We start from the raw sequence: 14139 nt of genomic DNA, 5'->3' as shown, positions 1-14139 counted from the left end.
CCACCCTGGTTCCAACCACCTCGCAGCTAGCTGCAATGGGCTGCTCTTCCTGCAAGCAGTGAACAAAGCAGGAAGCTGCCCAACGATGTTAGAAGGGGGCATTGCACAACTTTAAATGAGCATGTTCCCTAATTGATCAGCAACGCTGGACGACTTTTAAGTTAGGGATTCCTGTAGGTGTCTTCCATTATGAGTTAAGTGTTCTTCAATGGGCCATTCTATTCAAGGAGAAACTGCTGAATTTGGAATTAATTTGCAAACTGGACACTATTAAATTAGGCTTGAATAAACACTGGGAGTGGATGGGTCATTACACAAAGTAAAACTATTTTCCCCAGGCTTATTTTTCCCCCCTACTGTTACTCAACACCTTCTTGTCAATTGTTGGAAATGGGTCATCCTGATTATCACTACAAAAGTTTTTTTTTTCCTCCTCCTGATAATAGCTCACCTTACAGATCACCCATTTTTTCATGTTCTCTCTCTATATATATCTATCTTCCTACTATATTTTCCATGCATCCGATGAAGTGGATTTTAGCCCACGAAAGCTTATGCTCAAATAAATTTGTTAGTCTCTAAGGTGCCACAAGTACTTCTTGTTCTTTTTGCTGATACAGACTAACATGGCTAACACTCTGAAATCTATTTGAATAGTTCCTTCACAGTGTGCTGGCTAAACATCTTGTTGGTGCTACCCTGAAGCAAACACCATAGAAATACAGGCACATAGTTAATACTCCTAACTTCATCTACAAAAGTGATACATGCATACAAATAGCATAATCATATTCAGTGAATCATAACCTTTCCATAGACACTTGACATAATTTATACAAGATTTGTCGCAATTATATAACAGTGGTAGCAAGAATGATCTACATGGTCATATTTTATCAGGTAATGTCACAGACCTATCCTCCATGAATTTATCTAGTTCTTTTTTGAACCCTGTTGTAGTCTTGGCCTTCGCAACATCCTCTGGCAAAGAGTTTCACAGATTGATATAACATTGTATTGATATTAATATAGATATATAAACAAAGGCAACAAATGACTGATTTTAATTAAAATGACAGATTTAAAAATTTAACTTGTATTAATGTATTAGACAACATAACTGTAGACATTTTGATAAACAAACATGGAACACACTTCATTTTTACAGTTGCTCTTTACTGTGGTTTCTAAATGATATTACTTAATTTTTGAGTTTATGGTTTTTCTAATCAGCAAAAATAACATCTGCAAAATGGAGGGGAAAAAAGGAAAGAAATTAGTCTCTTCAGTGCTTTGGCACATTGCAATACTAATAGACTGGTTCCCCAGTACCATTTGGGATTACATTAAAAGAACTTTTGAGAGACCCTTTGCAGAGAGAGAGAGAGCTGTGAGAAATGCTAATATTTAAACTATGAAGGCCTGAAGGCTGCTCTAGCTTTCATTGGCTGGCTGCAACCCCGAGGGGTTGATAGATCAGCTTGGATAAGTGGTGAATAGGGACATACTGGCCATGCTCACTTACTCTCAGCCACAACCCCTGGGCTGCCACAGGAGTGACATAAGAGCTACTTTGCTGGCTCTATTTCAGTGAAGGACCCCTCTGCATTGGTGTGATTCGCCCATAGCCAGTTGCTGTGTCCACTTTGTGCCAATGGTATGATCTTGTTGTTAAGGAAAAATGTCCTACTATTCAATCTTAATTTTAATTTACGTAATTTCATTCCATTGTTCCTCGTTATACTTAAGGGACCATCATAAACAATTCTGCTTTCTCTTTTCAGTATGGATACCCATCATACACAGTATTTTTCTTCCTCATAGACAGAAAAAAGAAACATACAGTCAGGAAAATCATAAGAAATAGGATTTTCACCTTGCTCTTTCCTCCCAGCATAACCACCACAACCATAAAACAACATCATACTATAAGCTGACGTATTAGAGTACTCCTATTGGGAGTTTGTCATCTGTATTCAGTCTTTCCTGAACCATCTCTTCTGGCCTTTAAACAACCTTCCACCCTCCCCAAGCTCATCATGAGAAGCAAGCTCCCCACAGACCAAGACCCACCAGCTGGAAGTGGCACAAGACCCTGCCATAACAGGTACAAAACCTGCAGACATATCTCCACTGCTACAATGATCAACACCCCCAACAACACACTTTTCAAGAGCCATGCCTATCAAAACATGGTATACCTCATCCAGTGCACTAAATGCCCCAATAATATCTATGTGGGTGAAACCAGACAATTGCTATGCCTTTGAATGAACTCACGCACAAAAATGATAAAAGACAAAAACAGCATATCACTTTTCACAAAACGATCATTCCATATCTGACCTCTCAGTCCTTCTGAAAGGAAACCAGCATAACACCTTTAAAAAATGAGCTTGGGAGCATAAATTCATAATTTTGGTAGATGCTAAAAATTGTGGTCTTTAATAAAGATACTGGATTTGTAGTTTATTACAAAAACCTACTAGACCAACCCTGCTAACCCCCATTTTTTTGTCATATGACTGAAGAAGCATTAATGGGAGCCACTTTGCCATGAATAGTCTCTTAGAATACATGTTAACTACTTATGATAAACAACCTGTTCCACCTTGTGCTTAACTGTGACACTCCGAGTAACTTTTCCAGACCTGAAGAAGAGCTGTTTGTAGCTCAAAAGCTTGCATTTTCCCCCCACAGAAGTTGGTCCAATAAAAGATATTACCTCACCCACCTTGTATCTGTACTCAAGTAATTTGCTTCAAGTCACAGATGAATATATCTTTGGGGATAGATCTAAACACTGACAGACTTTGCTATCCTAACTCAGACAGTATAATCAACTTGATATTCTATCTTGTATTTTAGTAAAGGCATAAAATAATACTGGACAGGAAAAGACTATGTAGCACAAAGAGCCAGTCTCCTTCAAGTTCATTAGCCTACCTCTGCTTTGTTTTAACATTCTCCTCATTAAAAAGTAAGTTTGTCTTTTATATTGATGTGGGCTGTTTGCTTTCAGTGCCGTTAATTACAATATTCTGTTGCTTTACTGCTTCTTGGGTGCTGGAATTGTTCTGCCTCTATTCCCTCTTTATTTTAGTATTCCCTGTATTGATGGTGAAAATTACATGTTATTGTTGATTCCTTCATGGGGAGACTAAACTCTGTCACAGAAGTGGTGACCTCAGCTATTGAGGTCAAAGGTTGGTAAACTTTACTGGATAGCATGGCATAAAGTCCTGGTTTGATGAATGGCACCAGGACTTGAAATAGGAGTAGCAAGTCCAATAGTGTGAGCCACAGTGCTAGGTCTCTATGTCTGCAGAGAATTTGTGTGAACTGTTGGCTGAAAGGATTGACAATTTTCCATTAGTAATGAATTACAGTAGTAATTTCATTAATTTCTTCACCTCAGTCAGGATATGTAAGTGTAAGTTGCTTAACCATGCATCAGAGGAACCATTGCATTTAACCTTTAGTCCTTTGCTGTGTAGGGCCAGTTAAGAAGTAAATTAGCGTAACATCCCTTTTAAAAAAATTACTTTAGATAAGCAGCAGACATAATTTTTGCCTGTTTTTAATTTAATAGCAGGTTTATGGTTTTATGCAAAACCATTCATATTACATCTGACCCTTTGGGAGCTGGCTTTTCTCATCTGTGTAATTTGGTGACTTTAATAATCTGCTGTCTGTTAAATCCAGCACAGGCTTGATTAATGAATTGTGATGAACCAATGCATTAATTTACAGGTTTGGTCTAATACCCTAAAAGGCTACATCAGTGTTTGCAGTTATTAATGCTAATAAACTCAGGGAAAAAAGCAATATGAGGAGTGGTAAGGGAAAATAATATGTGAGAAGTCTTGTCTTTATTCAGCATTTATTGTTGGAGCTACTTTCCTTATAGAAGGGGCGTAACATCCTGTGTACCATACAACATCAAATCGAGCAACCTGATAAAGCTGTAATGTGCAGTAAAATATTTCCGTTGATGGGTCTGTCTGCCACAATGCAACCCTTTTCTTCTTGCAAGGCATTATTCAATACAGCTTTCCATGTTGTATTTTCAGCTACTAAATAGCACATAGTTCTGAAATCTACTGGTACTATATTCACAGCAGAAACACTGTTCCGGCTAACAAATTCCTTAGAAGGTCCCTTGTGCAGAGTTCTGGTAGATTTGAAACAGATTTTTTTCTGCACATAATTTAATTGTTTGATTTTTGTTTTGAGATAAGATTTCTATGATATGGAAACAACAATAGAAAATTATATTAAAGCTTCTTGATTACATTTTAAAGACAACTGAAAAAAAAATCTCCCAGTATAATCACAAATTTGATATTTTTTATATGGTGTCATAAATATAAAGGGAAGGGTAAACCCCTTTGAAATCCCTCCTGGCCAGGGGAAAGCTCCTCTCACCTGTAAAGGGTTAAGAAGCTAAAGGAAACCTCGCTGGCACCTGACCAAAATGACCAATGAGGAGACAAGATACTTTCAAAAGCTGGGAGGAGGGAGAGAAACAAAGGGTCTGTGTCTGTCTATATGCTGGTCTTTACCGGGGATAGACCAGGAATGGAGTCTTAGAACTTTTAGTAAGTAATCTAGCTAGGTATGTGTTAGATTATGATTTCTTTAAATGGCTGAGAAAAGAATTGTGCTGAATAGAATAACTATTTCTGTCTGTGTATCTTTTTTGTAACTTAAGGTTTTGCCTAGAGGGGTTCTCTATGTTTTTGAATCTAATTACCCTGTAAGATATCTACCATCCTGATTTTACAGGGGGGATTTCTTCATTTCTATTTACTTCTATTTTTATTAAAAGTCTTCTTGTAAGTAACTGAATGCTTTTTCATTGTTCTCAGATCCAAGGGTTTGGGTCTGTGGTCACCTATGCAAATTGGTGAGGCTTTTTATCCAACATTTCCCAGGAAAGGGGGGGTGCAAGTGTTGGGAGGATTGTTCATTGTTCTTAAGATCCAAGGGTCTGGGTCTGTAGTCACCTAGGCAAATTGGTGAGGCTTTTTACCAAACCTTGTCCAGGAAGTGGGGTGCAAGGTTTTGGGAAGTATTTTGGGGGGAAGGACGCGTCCAAACAGCTCTTCCCCAGTAACCAGTATTAGTTTGGTGGTGGTAGCGGCCAGTCCAAGGACAACGGGTGGAATATTTTGTACCTTGGGGAAGTTTTGACCTAAGCTGGTAAAGATAAGCTTAGGAGGTTTTTCATGCAGGTCCCCACATCTGTACCCTAGAGTTCAGAGTGGGGGAGGAACCTTGACATATGGTATGGATTTTTAAGTTACTGGCTATTCAATTGTTTGTTCTATTTAGTGATTCAGAGCAGTAGGCGGTATACTGTTACAGTGGGGTCTTTAAGTGTGGTGCAATGGAGCAAAAGGAACTACAGTTTTTTTTCTAGGAAAAATGTAGTAGCAGCGGGATAAGAAGGGGGTTCCAAGACATTGTATTGGTATAAAACCTCTACAAAAAGTTTATTTGATACTGAACATTTAAATTCTGAAAGTAAGATCCCTGGTACAGAAGTTCAAAGGAAGAATTTTGTTTCATCAGCCCTTGGGTATTTTCATGAAATACTTGAGCCTAGACTTTCTCAAATTACAATTCCAGCTCTGCCTAGTTATGATAAATATAATCTAAGAATTATTATTTTAGACATTGATGTATCCATCTTTTAGTTTGTTAAATATAAGATGACATTTAAAGCCCATTTTAGCAATCATGCCACCGGCCTTTTCTTTCTAGTGGGGTGTAAGAATTTTCATTTGTCCTTGAGATAAATGACAGTGCTCTAGAACTGGCATCTCATTGTCTTGAGTCCTGTATCTGTGGTACCAAAACAGCCCGGGAACTCATGGAATGGTATAAAGAAATCAACATTATTGTTTAGGTTGAGCAAAATATTATCCCCAGCTGTTATTTATCACTTCCTTACTCTTAGGGGAAGAATAATCTCTGCTAGATCTCTTTGGTTTTAATAGGATTCAAAGTACATGATCACACTAGATATTGTACCTGAGGCAATCTCTAGACTGTTGATAATTACATGCAGAAGTCATTCAACAATAAGTCAGTTAAGGTTGATGAACTTTAATAAAGTCATCTGTCAATGCAATAGATATTGTTGGTGAATTTCCTAATCCCATATTTTCAATTTTTTTGAAATTCCCTTATGCTTCATTCTGTGATAATTTTCTGTTTTTAATGGCATAAGTAGGCCATGGAAATTTTATGATAAAAACAAGCCTTGACAATAACCTTTCTAAATCTGACACAAGTGTCAAAAATTATGACAGAAGCCAAACTAGCTATCAGATTTACTCAGGTGATGCATATCTACCAAAATGACACGTTTCAGAGTCGCAGCCGTGTTAGTCTGTATCCGCAAAAAGAAAAGGAGTACTTGTGGCATCTTAGAGACTAACAAATTTATTTGAGCATAAGCTTTCGTGAGCTACAGCTATAGCTACAGGTGTAGCTCACAAAAGCTTATGCTCAAATAAATTTGTTAGTCTCTAAGGTGCGACAAGTACGCCTTTTCTTTTTATATCTACCAAAGAAGACAAGAGACTGAACAGGACATTTCCCTTAACTCTCCAGGCAGAAGATTAAAAAAAGCATTAACTAGGGAAAGCAGAGAACATAAGAATGGCCATACTGGGTCACACCAATGGTCCATCTAGCCCATTATCCTGACTTATGACATTGGCCAGTGCTAAATGATTCAGAGGGAATGAACAGAACCCAACAATTCTGAGTGCTCCATCCTTTGTCGTGCAGTTCCATCTTCTGGCAGTTAGAGGTTTACACTGCCTGGTCTTGTTGACTAACAGGCATATAGTTATCACTCAGATGTATACAGGCCATTGTAGTGTAATGTCAATATAAATTATGACCTCACAAGCCAATCAGCAGCCAGGATTTCCCAAAGTTCTGGAGTAAACTTACTTTGCTAAGGGGATTTTTTCTGTGAATTTCTCAGGATGCTGGAGAATCCTTATTAGTTGGTAGGTGAGGTTAGTTTTTATTTTATTATTACTTTTTTCATTATTACAGGCTTGTGCTTGCCTCAAGATACGATAAGTTAAAATACAGAAGATACTGGGAGTGGGATTGATTTATAATAAACTAATACATATAAATGTGTCGTCTGGCATATACATCTTCTGAGTGATAAGGATGTCAGCACAAAGCACATTAGAAGTGACACTTTCATATAGTGAAGATACTACCCAAGGCTTTAAAGGTGTAGCATTTTGGCCAGTGTGAGCTGTTAGCATATTGATATTGATTCAGGGGCCCTGGCAATACCAAGTGTCATCAAAGGGAAATGGTTGTCAGAGAAGTTACAAAGGACTCCTCTGTAAAGAAACAGAATGTGTTGCTGGCCATTACAGAAAGAATGAAGGAAAGTGTGGAGGAAATCTGAAGGATAACCTACCACTCCAGCAGTGCCTTTTACAGTGAAGCAGCTGAGTGCAAGATATGATCCTTGGCTTCTTAATAGTACTCATATAGCACTAAACATTTGTGGTGCTGTATAACAGGTAGGGTGTTCCAAACAGAGACCTTGCCTGATAGAGCTCCAAATCCTGATAGAGCTCCAAAAGCACAAGGCAGTATTGAAAATTGATATCACAGGCTCCTTTATGTCTGTACAGACCATGTCTAGGGCCTTCCTGTGGTGTCCTTGATTTTCCCTACTTCTTCCCCTGGGGAAATGCTGCTTTTTCCATAAGACAGATGATTATGGGGCCTTAGGCATTCTGTCACAGTCATTGAAATTTTCTGTAATTTTCACTCCATGCATCTGAAAAAGTTGTTTTTTTACCAATGAAAGCTTATGCCCACATAAATTTGTTAGTCTTTAAGGTGCCACTGGACTCCTCGTTGTTTTTGTGGATACAGATTAACATGGCTACCCCTCTGATACTTGAGTCATTGAAACAGAGATTTTGAACCTTGGTGTCTCCTGCTGGGAGCTCCATTGTGTCTGTACCAGAGAAAGAGGTTTTAAAATGGAGGGAGAGTAAAGAACGGGGAAAAAACGAACTTAGAGAACTAAAGTTGTCTTCAGAGCATCACTGATGGAACTCTGATGTTGACTTTTAAAAACTTTACACTTCGTGTTTATTGTAGACAAACTGACAGCAGTTTAAAATTCCAAAAATCCTGGAACACAGTTTATATAGTGCAGTTTCCTTAGATTATATTCAGTAACCTACATTTATTTCATCCATCTATTTCCCCAAATAATATCATGATCTGCTTTAGACGGTATTATTTGGAATGTCCCTATCAGACTCTTGCTTTTCCAGTGGTGATGTTTTGGAACTATCCTTGTAATGTATTTGTAATTGCAGATTTTGGATTTCACAGAGGCAAGTCTCTTTGGTATAGTTTTGTTGTTTTGCCAAAATGCATTTGAGAATTCTATCTCCTGAGCAGGGACACATTTTAAATACTTTATAACTGCTCTAAATAGCAGATTTCCAATAACAGGTTGGAATAGTGCTTGGCCTACTTTTCTACAACAAGAAAAAAACCATTAAGCAAAGATAGGAACATGTTTGTGTAATTTTGATGCCATTGTCCCCTAAGCTCCACAGGAGGGCTCAGGTTTTTCTCTTTGTGTGCAAAACAGATTCAGCCATCTTGTTGGAGTTACTAGCTACTTTCTAGCCCATGCTTCCCTGCCTATGATACAGGGAAGGAGGGCAGGTTAGGAGAGATGATACCTTGCTGTGGTCACTTTATTCTTTTTTCTAAGAAGATAATTAATAGTTTTTAAGGCTGGAGGGATTATTCTGATAATTTAGTCTGATCTCCTGAGCTAACTGGACGTGGCCTGGAGTCCACATGAGGTGCTCACCTGTCTCCATACAGTTGTTTGGGCCACCCTGTGTTGGACATTACATGGTTTACTTCCTTATTCCTGAACATCCAGGCGATAGTACATGGACATTATAGGGGTGTAAAAGAAGAGAGTAAGGCAGAGAATCTATGGCCAGGAACCTGACTGATCCAGGCGTTTGAGGGGCGCAGTGTCCCCCATAAACTTACATGTACCTGTTGATGTCAGTTAACTAGCAGTTTTTAATCAACTAATGCTCCACTCTTAAAAAGTAGCTCTTTATTCTTTTTAAATTGAGTGTCTGTTCTCCCTGATCTTTCTGAGTAATAGTCAAACTGGTTTTGTAACTTGAACTTAGTCTCATTACCCTAATGTTACCTTGCACGCAAAGGAAGGCCCAGCCCAGACATGGAAAGTTAAACAATCTTCTTTACAAACACAGTTAAGCCCAAGCCACTGGGTATTTGCATCTACTGCTCACCTGGCTGGATGATAGTACAGAAGTGCATTCCAATAGCTGTTCGGATGTGGAGTAGTACAGAACTGTCTCTGCAAAGGACACCCCATTGTAAGAATAGCTGACTGAAAAAACAGGTGCCTGTGACCCAGGAGATCACTTTGTTCTTGATATTTGCGCTCTTGCCCTGTGGTTCCTATTCAGAAGAAACTTAAATTTAATAAGGACTACAGGATTGGGCCCCAAAGGTCAAATGCACTTGTTTGTAAAAAACTAGTTGCATTGTTTCAGTTTCCACCATTAGATTTTCAATATTATTCCGAATTAGGGTTGTCAACTTTCTACTCGCACAAAACTGAACACCCTTGCCCCGTCCCTCCTCCGAGGCCCCGCCCATGCCACACCCCTTCTCTGAGGTCCTGCCCTCGCTTAGGGTGACCGGATAGCAAGTGTGAAAAAATCGGGACCGGGGTGGGGAGGTAATAGGCGCCCATATAAGAAAAAGCCCCGAATATTGGGACTGTCCCTATAAAATCAGGACATCTGGTCACCCTACCCCCGCTCAGTCCATCCCCCCTCCTTCTGTTGCTTATTATCCCCACCCTCACTCACTCACTCATTTTCACTGGGCTGGCTTAGGGGACTGGGGTTCGGGAGGGGATGAAGTCTCCGGCTGGGGGTGCGGGCTCCAGGGTGGACCAGAAATGAGGAGTTCAGAGTGTGGGAGGGGGCACCAGGTTGAGTCGGGATGTGAGAGGGGATGAGGGCTTCAGCTGGGGGTGGGGATGAGGGGTTTGGGGTGCAGGAGGGTGCTCCGGGCAGTGCTTACCTCAAGCAGCTCCCGGAAACAGCGGCATGTCTCCCCTCCGGCTCCTATGCGGCAGCATGGTTAGGCAGCTCTGTGTGTTGCCCGGTGCACAGCTACCACCCCTGCAGCTCCCATTAGCCATGGTTCCCAGCCAATGGGAGCAGGGGTGGTGCTTGGGGCAGAGGCAGTGTGTGGAGCCCCCTGTCTGCCCCTATGTGTAGGAGCTGGAGGGGGGACATGCTGGCTGCTTCCTGGGAACCGTGTGGTGCGGAGGCTAGCAGGGAGCCTGCCAACCCTGCTGTGCGGGGCTGCCAACCGGACAGTCGACGGCCCGGTCAGCGGTGCTGGCCGGAGCTGTCAGGATCCCTTTTCAACTGGGTGTTCTGGTCGAAAACCGGACAGCTGGTCACTCTGTTCCGAATTCATAAGCTCCAGTCTGGCCCATTAAAGTCCTCATGTTGAAGAATAGGGTTGCTAATGAGAGGACTTTATCTGGATAAAAGAGAAGCTGTTTTGAACATTTCCTGTTTAGCTTTCTCTCAATACACCATCGGTGCCAGAAGTTGAAAATCGGGTGGGACTGTAGAGAGAAGAAATAATCTTTTCTGGACTTTCAGCAGGGCAACTAAATGCTGAAGTGAATTCTCTTTCTCTTGTAAAGTGGGTTTAATTCATGGGGATTTCATATCGGCATAAACCATACATTGGTCCATTGAAGTACAGTATGTGATATCCCCACTGTACCGGTCTATAATGTTGAATTCCAGGGGGCAATCTCATTTCCTGGGTTAGCAAGACTTTTTCCAGAGGGCACGCAAATTATACTGTGTAGTAGCAATATCAGTAACAAAGGGACTATATTTTCTTCAAGCCATATGGCTTCCAAGGCCTTCCCATGCATTCTCACTAAAACCTGTGCCATTCTGCAGAGTGACCCAAACAACTTCTTTTTTGGCATATATTACAGTTGTTTTATATTTCTCATTTGTAAAGATGCAAAGCAGAATCCATCATAAAAGGTGCTAAACAAAAGCTCATAATAGGCTTATGCTTGTGCCATCTCTTGCTTTGACTTGAGCTGTGGTGAGCATTATTCAAAAGTACGTCCTCCTGTATTATTTAGTAGGTAATTATTGGTCTTCATGCATAAAATGAATGTGACATTCCAGACAGATGTTTATTGTTGGTTATATATTTTTTCAAAGTGACAGCCACTGAAATTTAGAACGATTACTATGACAGAAGCCTCCATTTGTACGTTCTGGAGGTCACATTCTTATTACTGACATGCCAGTAACAGCACTTCTGTGGGACTGCATGTATACGCTAGCATAATTTGCCTTTTTAAATGCAGTTTCAGTGTGCTGCTTTCACAGTTGTTTTTGGTCTCGCAAGCAACAGTATACAGCGTGGTTTTACAGTGCTATCTTTTTCCACTAGGGGTTGCTGTTGAACTTCTAAAGAAACTGATGTTAAAAAAAACATCTAGAAGAAAAATCTGACAGTACCAGTCTTTCTGATGCTGTACATGGAATGTTTCGGAAGTGTTAGTAATAAATACTTCTATCAGAAATCTTCATATTCTATATATCTGTATATCATACCCCAAGGAACGCAATACAAAGACATCGCTGGCAGTGTCTAATTTTGGCTTTTCAAACTATGTGGGGGATGTCAGGGTTATTTTCCCATGTGTGACATTTATCTTCTTTCACAAACAAATGAATGCAGGGTTTTAATTAATTTCCAAGTGCCTCCCAGGATGATTTTTTCCCCTCTAATATATTAATATGATTTAAACTTGCATTCTAGAACAGGCAGTTTGTTGGAAAGGCTTAGCTGTCATTCTGTCTTATCAATAATCTAAACATTAACGTGTTTACAGGGGAGAAATAATATGTCTCTCTTTCTTTTAAGCAACATCAATGTGATTTTTATCTTGAACATATATTAAAGAAAGCATTATGCTGCCTGATCTTTCTTTCCTCTCCTTTGTTCTGAGAAGGTTCCTGTGCCCTTTCTGCCTCTTGCATGTAAAAGACACAGTTTTAAAAGTTCCTGCTTTCACAGTGAAATTCTTAAAAATGCCACCATTAAAAAAGGTTGATTCTTAGTTGAAGAGACAGAAATAGTAGGCTGTGGTAATTTATAAGGTAATGGGGCATTAAGTAATTTAATTTTTACTTTCAGTATCTCCCACTATTAATAGTTAATGAGGAATGAAAACAAAACAAAAACGCTGAGAGATATGGCTGATCAGAATAAGACTAATTTAGCAAACAAGGCACAACATTGTACAGATTTCATTGGAATTAATAAGGAAAATGTTCGGGTAGCAAATGAAAATGTTGTTTCCTTTTTTTGTATTGTAAGTGAAAGCCATAGTTAGTTATGGTATTTCTGTGATATAATATAGAAGAAGTTTACAATGAAAGCAAATATCTTGGCTAATATTGTTCCCATAGCTTTTTCTTTACATATACCTAATAGTTGCAAGGATCAGAGCTCAGCCCTTTAACGATTTTGGAAAGAAAAGCTATTTTGTTTGTCATGGTTTTAGTTTTTGGGTGGCTTTCTGGAGGTTATTTAACCGCTAGACTGTGCTTGTAGGTTAATGGTTATATCTAGCTATCTGTTAGCTACGTATTCTGTTAAAAATCTTAAGAAACACTTGAGTGTTTCATTAAAGCAGGTTTTGAAAATGGCAATAATAAAGGATTATTTTAATTTACAGTAATACTCTGTAGTGAAAAGATTGTGTGTCATTTAAACATTCCAGAAAATATATGAAACTGCTTCTTTTTAGTATGGTTAGAAATTCCATGCTGTTTGGATTTTTTTAATGGGCTTTCTAAGGGCTTTCTAAGTCAACACCTTTCATGTGGCCAGCTGGGAATTTCAGTAACAAAATATAAAATCTATATTGTGAAAAAGAAGTTTGTATTGTACAGTCGTCTTGTCTTGATGGTGTGTTTCTTCTGTCTTGCACTGAGACATAAGCACCAAGAAATCACTTTAAAAAGCAATCACTTTGACACAGACAGTGCACAAAATCTGTCAGACTACGATTTCCAAGATTTGGGGTAGTAATGCTTCAGAACTTAAACAGTTCTCTCTCTTTAGGGTTTTGTTTGTTGTTCTTTGTTTTTTGACATCTTGTACATTAAATCAGGGGTGTTTTAGGGACAGGAAATGACAGCTCCTGCTTCAAAGTATGATTCTATGTACTGATAGATTTGCCCTTCTCGTGCAGGCAGGTTGCCAGCTTCTGAACAACCTTATTGTGAGAAAGCCATGTCATCTGGACCCACAGCCTTAAACTGCAGGTTAATCACTAAGGAGACTGAAGTCAATTCTCCACTCTCCTGCTGACTATATAAGAGGTAAAAATATTTAACTTTTACAGAACTGTGAATCAGCTTTAGCATATTTTTGAGGAGGGTCACAAAAAATCCCATTGAGACATTTTGTATGATAAATAGGAGCCCAAAAGTTATATCATATTTGAGTCTCTAAGCTGACAATGTCATCTTCAGTGAACATATAAAGTGACTGACATATGACTCTAGCATATCCAATAAGCCTCCTTTATTCCCCTGAAACTTGACATAGTTTGAATTATTATTATGTTTTAATGGTAGAAATTGGAGTAATTTAAAACGTATATATTTAAATATTTAGAAATCAAAATGGGATGGCATGCAGCAATGTTACAGCAGGATATAAAATGCTGCAGCAACTGGGGCTGAAGCTGATTTTGTATACTATAAAGAAAACATAATAAAAATAATTTAAAAAGGGTAAGCTACCAAACTGTGGATTCCTGGTTCACTTTTCACTTCTACCTAACTCTTTGTAACTTTACAATGAAAGAGTCAGAAATTGGAGCCAATTACCATAATATGTGGTGCTTTGGTGGGAGCATGTTCTACATCAGACAGTTAAAAGGTTTTATTGCTATTAGGAGCATGTTAATGCCCTTGATAATGTCTCTAG

At 39.1% G+C, this 14139-nt stretch overlaps 1 long non-coding RNA gene across 1 annotated transcript; it reads left to right on the top strand.

The window, feature by feature from the left end:
* Positions 1-1900: 1900 nt before the first annotated feature.
* Positions 1901-13526, top strand: LOC140916055 (uncharacterized). Its single transcript, XR_012160405.1, has 2 exons — positions 1901-2980; positions 13397-13526. It is a non-coding gene; the product is annotated as an uncharacterized lncRNA (long non-coding RNA).
* The last annotated feature ends 613 nt before the right edge of the window (positions 13527-14139 follow it).

The sequence above is a fragment of the Lepidochelys kempii genome, chromosome 8 (assembly GCF_965140265.1).
Source record: "Lepidochelys kempii isolate rLepKem1 chromosome 8, rLepKem1.hap2, whole genome shotgun sequence".
NCBI lineage: Eukaryota > Metazoa > Chordata > Testudines > Cheloniidae > Lepidochelys > Lepidochelys kempii.
Note: the sequence above shows the minus strand (reverse complement) of the source record. Positions and strands in the feature narration are given on the sequence as shown.